Below are 13,424 nucleotides of genomic sequence, written 5' to 3' on the forward strand. Positions count from 1 at the left end.
AACGAAGAAGCAAAGGAATGCCTCGTGATAGCTGGTATGATGAGGGCTTTTTTTAAAAGCCAACAAATCAAGGAAAACAATAAACACATAGGAAAAGAAAAAAGGGAAAGAGCATACAAGCAGCTAAGAAGAGAAGGTTCTTAAGAGAAAAACGATTCGATCATTTGAGGAACTTTACAAAAATCCCAGAAACTTCTTCCAAAAGCTACACAAAAACAAATCATGGGTGGGGAAGCGGCGTGAAAAGACATGATAAAGTTTGTTAAGAACCTCTACCAGAGAGTAGGGGAAGAAAAGGCCCACCCACATTTCTCCACGAGGCCACAGATGATATTATTATAGAAAAGGATGTGGAGAGGGGGCTGAAGAAATTTGCAAATGGGAAGGCTCTGGACTTGCAAGGCCTAATAGCAGAGATGCTGAAAAGAGGAGGAGGCAAAACAAAAGATACTAACATGCTAATAAATAACGCTTTCAAAGAGAACTTCCCATGAAGTAGCAACTCAATAGAATTGCACCAATCCACAAAGGAGGAGACAATAGGACAGCAAGCGATTACAAAACAATCATGGTAAGCAGTTACTGGCAAACCTGTATGGTACTATACTTGATTAGAAAGTCACGATTGGGCAGAAGAGCAAGAAAAAAGAGCAACATCTTAAGCGAGTTTCAAGCCCAAGCATTTAACAATAGAACACCTGGTCACAATGGGAACTGCAATAGAGGGAGTCAAGGACAGAGGAAAGCAACTTACTGCTGTTCTGTGGACTCCAAGAAAGCCTTTCAGTCAGTACCCCACAAAAAACTATTTGAACAGCTGCAAATACCTCAAGAACTTAGGGAAGCCATGCTCAGACAAAGGTCCTAACAGAATTAGCAGAGTCACTAGTAGATGGGTCAAACTCTAAGGAAGTAATGACATAGGGGTGAAACAAGGCTGTCACCCTCTTGCCAACTCTATTCAGTTTATTCATAGATGACTTAGAAGTTTGGATGAAAGCACGCAGTATAGAGGGGGTACAATTTGCAGGGCATGCCTTACTCCTTGTTATCTATGCGGATGACATAGTTTTCTTTGCAAAAGACAAAAGGACATGCAAACACACTTGGATGCATTAGGTAAATTCTACCAACACTTACGGATGAAAGTCAAAATTTCAAAGACAAAGGTCATTCTTAAGTTTGCAAACAACTACAAGTGGAATGCATGTCCAGAAAGAAGAGCCATGGGAGGGTTGAAGCCTTATACATCTTCCAAAACAAATGCAAGGAAGCACACCTATGGAGCTGGGAAATGAGGAAGTTCCTGTACACAAGATACTTGATCTAGGGTGTAGTCAAGACATCATATGGGCATCCGGTCACTATATCAGCGGATCAGGCAGAGTCAAGACATTGACTGGGTAGACAGAGGAGATCATGAACATGATTGGGGTCAAACAAGGTTGTCCTTTACCATCAGCCTTCTTTGGCCTATACATTCATGAGATCAAGTCCTTCATCATAGCATTAGTAGGAGCAGGTTTACCCATAGCTGGTTCCCTGATCCTGATTCTACTATACATAGATGATGTGGTTCTTAGCCGAGGGTCTCCACTGATACTTGGATACACTTCAAACTTCATGTGAGACAGGTCAACCTTGGTAAACCCAAGGTCATGATCTTCAGCACTTCTTCAGCAGCCGCACATCCAGAGCAGTTTAACTTTGACGAGTCCTATATGTACCTAGGGGTCCTTTTCTCAGGCCCAACTTCACGATGAAACCAGCTCTGCAGGCCCATTTCAGCAAAGGGTATGCCACAGTTGCCAGACTCAAGCATCAATGCTTTTACTCCCATTTCCAAGACCCCATAACCTCTCTTATTTTTTACTCACTTGTTTGTCCAGTAGGGATGTATAGCAGTCCCTTTTGAGGGACAGATCTGCCTGAGACAAGCCATTCCCACGTAGAGGGACTAAAGATTCTACTTCTTTCTTTAGATGATCTGTAGCAAGGCATCAGTCCCTCATCACACTAGGTTAGCAGAGTTCGGTCCTAGCCCTCTACCTGATGCAGCCTTTCAAGTGGTCACTTATCTTCATTGAGTCAAGGACTTTGACACCACAACATCCGGACAACACATTGTTGACCTCATCTATGGCACTAGAGGCAGGAGGATGAGAGGATTTGGTATGCTTGGACACACACTTGGATACTACCACCATTTCAGTATAGCCTTGAGGCTGCATCCACCCCACTCACCTATGATTAGATGACCCACGTCATCAAAGAGGATCTATTACAGCTCCACACTTATAGGACTTGGCTACACCTCATGAGCTTTGGTAAATTTCAGCTTCTACAAAGATCGCTATCTATGGATTTCAAAGAAAGATTTCGCCACCATTTCAGTATACTATGGATACTACCACCATTTCAATATAGCCTTGAGGCTCCATCTCCACTCACCTATCATAAGATGAACCACGTCATCAAAGAGGATCTATTACAACTCCACACTTATAGGACTTGGCTACACCTCATGAGCTTTGGTAAAATTCATCTCTATAGAGATCACTATCTTGCACTTCAAAGCAAGATTTCATTGAACCACCAGCCGGCGGCTACCATCTTTCACATGAAATGAGGATCTCTTATTGGATAATTCCGAGTGTCTTCTCATCAGCTACATAATGATACATGATGGGTAAAGGACACTTCACATGAGCGACGGACTTGCACTTTATGTGATATGCAAGAGATCAAGATAGAGGAGCACTTTATATTCAGATGCCATATGTCCTATGAGATCTATGGACGGCACACTATCTATTCAGGAACAATTTTGGCCCTCTTAGAGAATTTCTTGGTCCATCTGATTGGCGATGCATGGCATTTTTCCTCCTCAAGGCCCAACGACATAGATCAACTCATTTGAGCATAGAGGAGAGCACAGCATACTAGAGGGCCCATTAGAGCCCAGTTCATGGACTTCTTCGATGACTAGAGCCAGGGACAGCAAGGGACGCGGCGTAGTAGAGACCTAGAGAACATGACTCGATAGACTCGACCTTAGGTAGACTCGGAGACAAATGACTAGAGTGACTGTAGTGCTTGTCGTGTGTGTGTGTGTGTGTGTGTGTGTGTGGTGTGGTGTGTGTATGTGAGAGAGATCCCGTGCTAGCCCTCGTGCTCCCACGCTGCAGCTGCTTGTTTCTCCCTCAGTTTGACGCCCTCGAGGTTCCGTTTGACGCCCGTTTTTTGTCCGTATGCTCTATCAAAATTTCGTACGATTTTGTATGTACAGCCACGAAAAATCCATACAGTTTTGTCCGTACAGTCCGTACAGTTTTTGTCCGTACAGTCGGGAAAATCGGTACAGTTTTGTTGTCCGGGGGGGATTCCCGTACTATCAAAAATCCGTACGATTGTGTCCATACAGCCACGAAAAGTACGTATAGTTTTGTACCTGCTGTGCTTTCCTCCTTGTAAAGCGTTGCTACTTCCAAGCCTTTTCCTTAACTCGAATGGCGGATTATTCCTATGAGAAAACCTTTCACAAAGACAAGTCGGTTTCCAACAAGAAACAAAAACAGGTGATGGATTCAGATGATTCCCTTCATGACTCTGCTGAGGCTCAGCTTGTTTATGAGGTTATGCATGAAGGGTTTGAAGACACCCGCAAAGGTTGGAAAGATCCACTTCCCACCACTGGCATTATGGTGGAAGTGGATGATATATTTGATCCAGTTAAGGAGTATGCAAAGCATGCCATTATAATTTTCTTCCCAGGATGGATGCCTGCTGCAGTAGATGTTGGGAATTGGTTGACTCGAACCCTGTGTGGTTCTTATGTCAAAAAGGTTCATTATGTAGCGAGGAGCCTTTTTTAGATCATCATGGCTGATGAGGAGCACCGTCAGGTTTTGCTGGAGCACTCTCCTCTCTTATATGACCAGCAGATGGTCCATGTCCTGCCCTGGTCTCCCACCCGGGATTATCAGGCATTGATTCGGCAACGTTGCCCTATTTGGGTAGAAGTTGTGGATTTTCCTCAATGCTTGTCTTCTCTTCTACCTAAAATTGCAGCTTCCCTCGGTAAGGTGGCATGTCCACCGCGACCCAATGGAAATTCGAATCGCTTTTGCATTTTGTGGGATACGGATCATCCCACTCCAGCTTCATATTCAGTTATTGTGAATAATGTTCCATGGGGAGTGCCTTTTACAAGCTCAAGTGGGGGCTGTTTGCAGGTGCTTGCTTTGAATGCAAGCAATTTGGGCACATGGCTTCACAATGCCCTTCCCGAGCTCCATGGATGCCATTGTAAGCTGAAATGGTTCAGCCTTTGGATAAGAATGCAAATGCCTCTTCTGTGGTCAAAAACAAAGGGATCAAACAGTTTTTCTCTGTTCAAAACAAAGGCAAAGCCCCGGCTGTCTCAAATGGTAATGCTTCTTTTCCTATGCCTTTGTCCTCTCCACCTCACGGGAAGGGGGAAAATTTTTTGACTGATGGATGGCAAACTCCTTGCAAAGTGATCTCCCCCAAGCGACCTTTGCCTTCTCGGACTTGGAGTGGTGCATCCTCTCATGGGAAAACACCTGCTGAAAACTCTGGTGTTGGCTTGACCTGGGCTACTATGACTGCAAATCGGACCTTGTTTCTTGAAGAAGAAGTTGCTGCACTTTTGTCCTCGCCTCAAGCTGATGCTTCATCCCATGGCAGAGGCCTGGACATTGAGGTGGAAATGCAGACGTAGACAACCCGTTAGTTGCTGTACATACATGTCCCATAACTGTAAATATGCTTGATCATCTGAAGTGTGTTACTCTCAATGTATAGGGAATGTGTGATGGTCACAAATGAAAACTGGTCTGGATGTATATCAGGCAATTGCAGCCTGATATAGTTGCTTTGCAAGAGCAAAATCAGCATATGTATGCTAGTCAGATAGGCCATTTTGCTGGTTATGATATCTTCTATGCTGGAGAGCGTCCTTTTCTAATGTGGCTTTTTTGGTAAAGCACGACCTTCAACCTGTTGTGGATCTCAATGATCGCCATGGTAAATGAATTATTGTTCAATGCCTTGTTCAAGTGGAAATTTTTGAATTTGCATCGGTTTATGTCCCCCAATCTTCTCATGATAGAGCTTTGATCTGGGCTGCCATGCATACTTATCCATGGTGACAACATGCCTTCATTTGTGGTGACTTTAATAATGCCCCTCAATCGAGTGACAATACCTCAGGCCACACTCATATGTTGGCTTCTGAAACACAGGCATGGTCTGATTTTTTGCTTCAGTTGCGCCTGGTTGATCTCTGGAAGGAATTACAACCCATGCTTCCGGGCTATACCTTTCAGCATAATGCTCAATCTTCTTATCGGGCACGCTTGGACGGATGGTAACAGATTGATCCACAGCATTGTGATGCCTTTACTTGTCAAATTTGGGTTGATCATGCTTTCACACATTCGGATCATGCTCCTCTTTGGTTGAGGCTTTCCTTACATGAATTTCCCACTGACAGATTGCCTTGCCAAAGACTTTAAATAGTTATCTGGAGCATGCTAACTTTAAAGCCTTGGTCTCTGATGCTATTCAGCCTCTCTCTCATCAGATACACATTGGTTTAGATTATGCCTGGTAGGTTTTTGTTACTTGGATGCAAGCAGTTATTCGAGATTATGGCAAATCCTATATGCAAGCCACAAGGGAGACTGTAGCACATGCCAAATTTACTTGTCAGAGTTTGACTGAGCTTGCTCATCTTCACCCTTTGTCTTCAAAGGAAAGCATGCTCTTATGTTAGGCTCAATTCTCTCTTCAATCCAATGATCGCAGAAAGCTTGCTAAATGGGAAACTCAATACAGACAACGAGCATTTTTGGATAAAGGCTGCTCTTCCAAGCAATTTTTAAAGAGTTTACACTACAAAAGACAGGCCGCCAATATCTGTCGAATCTGGATGCCTGATGGCTCTTGGTCAACATCTCGTTCAAAGCTTGCTGATTTATATGTGCAGCACTTCTCCACTCATTTTGGGCATGTGGATACTCTTTCTCCTCGGGTCGTATCTGCACGTCAGCTTCTTTTGCAGCATATTCATCAAATTCTGTCTGCTCAAACTTTAGAACTTGAACATCCCTTCACTGAAAGGGAATTGTCTGATGCACTGAGATCCTGTGGCACATGGAAATCTCCAGGATGGGATGGTCTCACTGTTGAAATTTTTCTTGCATTCTGGGATCTTCTTAAATTCACCTTGCTGCAAATGGTAGATACAGCATGGCAAAATCAGCAAATGCCTGTGTCATGGAAAAAGGGTCTTCTCAAGCTGATTCCAAAAAAGCAGCTATGTGATTCACTTGGTGATTGGAGGCCAATCACGCTCATGCCAGTCATTTATAAGATCATTGCCAAAATGGTGGTTGATCGGATTAAAGGTTATTTGCATGATAGGTTGCATCCCTCCCAATATGGCTTTGTTCCACGTCGCCATAACACAGATAACATTGCCAATGCTTATATTAAGATTGAATATGGCAAATACACGCAGCAGGATGTTCTACTCTTGCATGTAGATATTGTAAAATCCTTTGACACAATTCAATGGGATTTCATCTTGCGAACTATGCGAACTTTGGGGTTTGGACCAAAAATGCAGCAGGTTATATACTGGCTTTACGGAGATAGCAATGCGGCCTGCATTCTTTCTGGGGATATCTTTGAAGAGTGGACTCTTCGTTGTTCAGTCCGCCAGGGATGCCCTCTCAGTGCTTTACTGTATGCCATTGCTACTCATCCTATGCTGCAATATATTGATCATCTTGTGGCTATAGGATCACTTCATGGCTTGGAATTGGATGCTAATCGCAGCATGGTTACTCAAGCTTATGCTGATGATTCTTTCTTTACCCCAAAGAATATGCCCCATGATCTTGGTGCCTTGATGCAGGCCCTCTCTGTTTATGGTTTGGCAGCTGGTCTTCATGTTAATTTTCAGAAGTCTAAGCTGCTCCCTTTGCATTCCAAAGACTGGCATAGTCTATTATGGCCCGAGGATATCATTCCACCCACTCAGTTTGTTCGTCATCTTGGTTACCCTTTGGGGTGGGAACTCACTCGCCGACAACAAACTGATTGGGTTTTGGCTAAGCTTCGAAAAAAGCTTGAGTATTGGAAACTGGCAACCTGGCCTTTGCACGTTCACTTCGAATAGTGCAGTCCATCCTTGTGGCATATATTCAATTTTACTTGCCATTGATCATGTTCACTAAGGCAGATCTTACATCTTTCATGTCTGTCTTTATGGAAATCTCCTGGCGATCCAAACATGGCACAAAAAGTCTCAGGCTGCTTTCGATGCATCACATTCGTTCTCCCAAGATGCATGGTGAATTGAACATCACAGATATTCATGTGCATATTCTTGCCCATAGGGGTAAAATGTTGCTGCAATTTCTGCAAGGTGTCAGCCTTGGGCTCTTATGATTAGGACTCTGGTCACTCATATTAGTATTTCTGCGTTTGGTCATTGGCAACTCGGGCTTTCTTTTTTGGCTGCACTGATGGCACTTTGCCTGGCTGCCCTTTTGTCTCCCGCTTGCTTCTTAACTAAAAGCATGTTCTTTCTCATCTAAGATGGAATGGACGGCGGGATTTCTTGGAGAGCTGAAAGCATTCACTGATCGAAAGTCTTTCAGCCTCCCTTGGCTTTATACGAACCTCGACGTTCACACTCTGTCTTGTTTAAAGGCATCATCTCGGTTGCTAATGTTATAGACGATGCTAGTACTGTGCTCCCCTTTTCTCTAGTAGCCACTACATATGGATTGGGCTCTCATTATCGTCCTTTGTGGCGACAAATTACTTCTATGCTTTCGCCTTTTGTTCTGATTCCTCCTTTGGAACTCCAGGACCAGCTAGAAGATTGGACTTTGACTTCTCCAGGGTCCTCTTCTCATCCTTTGAGGCTATCTCAGATTACTGTACCTGCATTGTATAAAATCCTTTTGCCTCAACCTTAGGTTTCAGAGAGGTGATTCTGTTTGGCGAATGCATCGCCCAGCCAAGTGGTGGAGGATAAGATTACAGCAACTTTGGGTCTATAAAGTACCGCTTCGGCAACAAATTTTCTTTTGGCGAGTTCTTTTGGGAGTGTTTCCATCTCGACAGCTATTAGCTCATCGACACATTGCTCCTGCACTTTGCCACAGATGTTCTGCTTCTTCGGAGACTGTGCCTCACCTGGAAGCGGCAACAGGTTTTCTTTTGGCGAGTTCTTTTGGGAGTGTTTCCATCTGGACAGCTATTAGCTCATCGACACATTGCTCCTGCACTTTGCCACAGATGTTCTGCTTCTTCGGAGACTGTGCCTCACCTGGAAGCGGCAATAGGTTTTCTTTTGGCGAGTTCTTTTGGGAGTGTTTCCATCTGGACAGCTATTAGCTCATCGACACATTGCTCCTGCACTTCGCCACAGATGTTCTGCTTCTTCGGAGACTGTGCCTCACTTGTTTTTGCATTGTCCGTGCTCTCGTGAGTTTTTTGATCTGCTTTGACAGCGCCTACGAGCGAGATTCCCATCTGTTCCTTTTGGGAAGTTCTTGTGGCTATTTGGGTTTCATCCATCCAGAGACCGGAGTTTCATCTTTTCTTCGCTTGGGTTCGCTACTGGGCACTATGGACTTTATGGACATATAGGAATTGTAAAGTCTTTGGTGATCCTACTTTCTCTCTGTTTGGCTTTTTTAGGCGTTCTCTGCAGCAATCTTTCTTTGATTGCTTGCAGACCCGCTGCATAGATCATGAGGTCTTTTTGGCACATGCTGAAATTTTCAGTTGATATAATTGTAGCACCTTATTTTGAGGTTGCTACTCATATAATATAATCAAAGATTTGGGTGATTTCACCCAAATCTTTCTTTGATTGCTTTAATCGTGACCCATCCCCCTGCCACCTCCGTGCTTCACGGCCCATCCCAGCCCCTCCTTGTTGTCTCCCCGCTGGTTGCAACCCTCCCAACCCACGACCCCTCCTTGCATCCTCCCAACACCCTAGCACCCTCCCTATTTCTCCCCCAACCATCGCGCCATTCATGCCCTCTCCCCCCCTGCAACCTGCCATCTCTCTACCCTCCCCCTGCATCGCATCATCCTCTCAGCCCATCTCCTCCCGATTGTTGCGCCTCTGGTCTCTCCTCCCCGACTGCACATCTCCTGCTGCCTCCCTCCAAACTTCTACACTGCGCCTACTACCAACCCCCCTTCATTGTGCTTGCTGCTGCATCCTCCCTATCCAACCTTCATTTCTCTACTCATATTATCTACCCACACCAATCTGAATTCTGCTACTGCATTTGGTCCCTATCCTATTGGCCCCATCGAAACTAAAAGATGGTGAGCTCATTTCTAGGCACATATAGATGGACATCTTCCTATCCACTATATCCCCTTGATTTAGCCTCTCTCACATGGCTTGAAAGATGGTGAGCTAATTTCTAGACACATATAGATGGATATCTTCCTATCCACTATATCCCTTGATTTAGCCTCTCTCACATGGCTTGAGATGTAGGTGAAGACAAGGAAAAGGAGAAGCCAAAAGACAAGAACAAGGAAGACAAATAGAAGGAAAAGTGTACGAGTATGGAATATGAGATTTACCCAAAAGTGGGAGCCAAGCACACAATACTGCCATATACCGTGATGGCTCCACCTCAGCCCACATGCCTCTTGGCAACTCATTCGTCCCTGAAGCCCCTCCAATTGTCCCTCCAAGATCCCCCCGGCCTCCGGCTTGCTGCTGCATCCTCCCTATCCAACCTTCATTTCTCTACTCATATTATCTACCCACACCAATCTGAATTCTGCTACTGCATTTGCTCCCTATCCTATTGCCCCCATCGAAACTGAAAGATGGTGAGCTAATTTCTAGACACATATAGATGGACATCTTCCTCGCCACTATATCCCTTGATTCAGCCTCTCTCACATGGCTTGAGATGTAGGTAAAGACAAGGAAAAGGAGAAGCCAAAAGATAAGAACGAGGAAGACAAATAGAAGGAAAAGTGTACGAGTATGGAATAAGAGGTTTACCCAAAAGTGGGAACCAAGCACACAATACTGCCATATACCGTGATGGCTCCACCTCAGCCCACATGCCTCTTGGCGACTCTTTCGTCCCTGAAGCCCCTCCAATTGTCCCTCTAGGATCCCCCGGCCTCCGCCTCAATCCTCTACCTCTCCTCTCATATCATCTCTCCCACTCACACAAAGTATTCGCTCTCCCCCCAAGTCCCACATCCCCCTGCTCCCCCAAATACCCATGCCATGCCAGACCCTCGCTGGTTTCCCCAGCTCACACTCTACCCTCCACCTCCATTCTATATGCTTACCCACCACAGAACCCATTGTCTCTCCTGATGTCATGCATTGAACATACCACCTCCACCTCTTTCGATGCCACTACCTTTTACCACCACCTTCAGATACCCGAGTATAGCATTGAGGTGGCATGGCAAGTCGGATGGGATCTCACCATAGAGCAGCCTCTAGTGATATGCTTCGGAGACACCTAAGCTAGACTGGTGGCATTGCCCAAGTCTAGCCCTCCGAGACTAGCCACAGGTTCACATGGTTCCTGCGAGTCCCCATACAGCAGTAGGATGCCATCTGTAGAGAGGGAAAGGCGACAATGGTACGTGAGGGACGGCTCCTCACTGGCCTACACAAGGACCTTGGACATCCCGTCGTATATGAGACTCATAGGGTCAAGCCCTTGACCTGCACCATTTGGAACCATAATGGAAACTTATGGTCAGAGCTAGGGAACATCTTGGAGTCGAATAGAGGATGAGATGTTGTCTTCTACACAAAGACACCTTGGAGTCTAGAGCATCCACTACCTTCTATCTGTGGGTATACAAGGGAGTTAGCCTTTTGGGACAAGACCAGAGACACAAGAGGAGTATGACGATCACGCAATGTTGCTCTTCTATATCACTCATCTATCACTAGGATGAGCAGTGTGAAGCGACACGATCCACACGCCAGATTCCTTTTAATCCGAATCACGAGCACATCATTGCGGGATATTTTCATCGCGGGTTGCTACTATCCATAGGAGATCTCACACTTTGCAAGGGAGCTCCGAGAGGAGGGAGAGGCATCTCCCTATGCTGCCTTGGTGAACTTCTCGAGCCACGGCGAAGTTCTTTTAGTTGGAGACCAAAGCCAAGACTGCTGACCACCAAGTATCGATTATTGATTTTCAGCATGACTCACTTGCTTACATCGATGATATCCCCCTACTAGAGAATAGTGATGGAAATGGAAACGAGAAAACTAGAGAGAATGGAGTTAAAGGAAGCTGAACTAAAACTGCAGCAACAAGAATAAACTACAAAACTAGGGCAGTCATAGAAACAAAACCCTAGCTGAGGTTAGAGGGAAAAAGTGCCCCTAACCCTTAATACATTGGCCATTGCCTTAAGAAATATAAATATGTCTAATCCCCCCTACAAACGACAATGTCACAATGTACAATGTAAATATCATCGTCAAACAGATATAAGTTCAAAGCCTTGCACAAAGCCTCAAGCTTTGGATGAGGTAATGCTTTGGTGAAAGATCCACCATATTTTGTTGTATGGGGCAAAAGACCAAGCTAATATCCCGTGCATGTAGCTGCATCATGAATTTCAATGTGTTTCATACGAGCATGAAACACAAGATTCCATGCCACGCCAATGGCAGTCTCGGTGTCAGTGAGAATCGAAGTAGGCTCCTTCAATGATGCATGAAGATCGGCCAACAAACACCTCAACCCAACACACTTGACTATGGTCGTGAAAGCATAGCTGTACTAAGCTTCACAGGATGAGCTCAACCAAAAATGCATGAGTGTCAGAGAAAGAAACAATTGCCACTGGTTGATTGCCTAGTATCAAACTCACCAATCCAATCCAAATCGTTGTCTTCCCCTAGGAAATCGCAAACCAAGAGACCAAGTATCTTGCAAGTACCAAAACACATGCTTCACAGCCTGCCAATGTGAAGTATTAGGTCTATGCATAAATATGCTCAGCTAGAACACTGCATACCAAATATAAGGCGACGTTTTACACAAGTAATTGAGGCATTCCACAGCCTGGGTGGAAATAGTGGTATAAAATGGTCACTAGCATCATGAATAGACAGCTTAAGCCATGGCTCCATAGAAGTTGGAACGGACTTGCAATTCTGAAATCTGAACCATTCCAACAGCCCCCCAATATATTTGGACTGCAATAAACCAATGCCTCTATCATCTTGCATATATTGAATGCCTAGATAATAATGGAGCACCCCTAATCAGACATTTCAAATGTCCGCTGCAAGTCAGCCTTTGAAATCTGCAATTTTTGCAAGATCTATACCGGTGAGCAGCATGTCATCAATGTATAGGACAACAGTGAGCTAATCCCCCATCTTCTTTCCTTGACATAGAGGGTGCTCTCATGCAAACCATTCTGCATTCCCTAGCTGATCAAAAAGGCATCAATTTTGGCATACCAAGCTCTAGGAGCCTGCATACAAAGAAAATAAATAAGAAAATGAAAGAGAAGAAAAATGAGGCAACAAATGACTTTCTTGGTATGCTAACTCAAGAGGATAAGTTGGATGGCACCAACTATTCTCTTTGAAGCTCTATGCTTTTGTAGGCCATCTTCTCCCGGTCAAAATGATGCCCTATGGGCCCTGGTATGTGCCTTGTAAGCATAGTTATAGGCACTTCAGTGTTTTAGTGCCTTTTATGCCACATAGGACATTTAGTCCTATGTGACACCTAGGAGACACCTAGGACACTTAGTCCTAGGGTCTATCTTTATGTACCTTGTACTTTCGTTTCTTCTATCTAGTTGACGTGATAGCATTTCAGCCTCGACTCTTGTGCTTGCTCCCACACTCACCGCACCTACAATGGTATCAGAGCTCCCAGGACCTGCTCCCCTGCCGCCGGACCTGCATTGCTCCCAGCTACCAACAGCTTGCTTTGTCCGCTATCCGTACAGTCCATACGACTGTACAAACGACCACACAAGTAACGTACAAATCACGTGCCCTGCCGTACAGCTTCGTTCTTTGCTGCTCTACCCGTCACACCTGCTCTGTACAATAGCACCTATGTTGTACAATGGTACGTGCGCCGTACAATGATACATGCGTCGTACAACCGTACCTGCACAACAACTCCTCCGTACAAGGTACCTACGTCGTACATATTCCATACAGGCGTGCTTGCACCGTACTCGCTCCGTACAGGTTCATCTGCTCCGTGCCTGTTTCGTACGATCTTCCGTACAGGTATACCAACCAAATACTGGGAAGATTACAAGGCAATCAAATGCATATTTATTGGTTACAGCCAGGAGAGCAAAGGGTATCGGTT

General features: G+C 44.9%; 1 protein-coding gene across 2 annotated transcripts in view; it reads right to left on the reverse strand.

Moving 5' to 3' along the window:
• Positions 1-13,424, reverse strand: part of LOC147905626 (S-adenosyl-L-methionine-dependent methyltransferases superfamily protein) — an 85,746-nt gene that overhangs the window by 33,182 nt on the left and 39,140 nt on the right. The gene's annotated exons all lie outside the window — the stretch shown is intronic.

This window comes from Dipteris shenzhenensis, chromosome 1 (genome assembly GCF_047967505.1).
Source record: "Dipteris shenzhenensis isolate YYH24624 ecotype China chromosome 1, Dip_SZ_1.0, whole genome shotgun sequence".
Lineage (NCBI taxonomy): Eukaryota > Viridiplantae > Streptophyta > Polypodiopsida > Gleicheniales > Dipteridaceae > Dipteris > Dipteris shenzhenensis.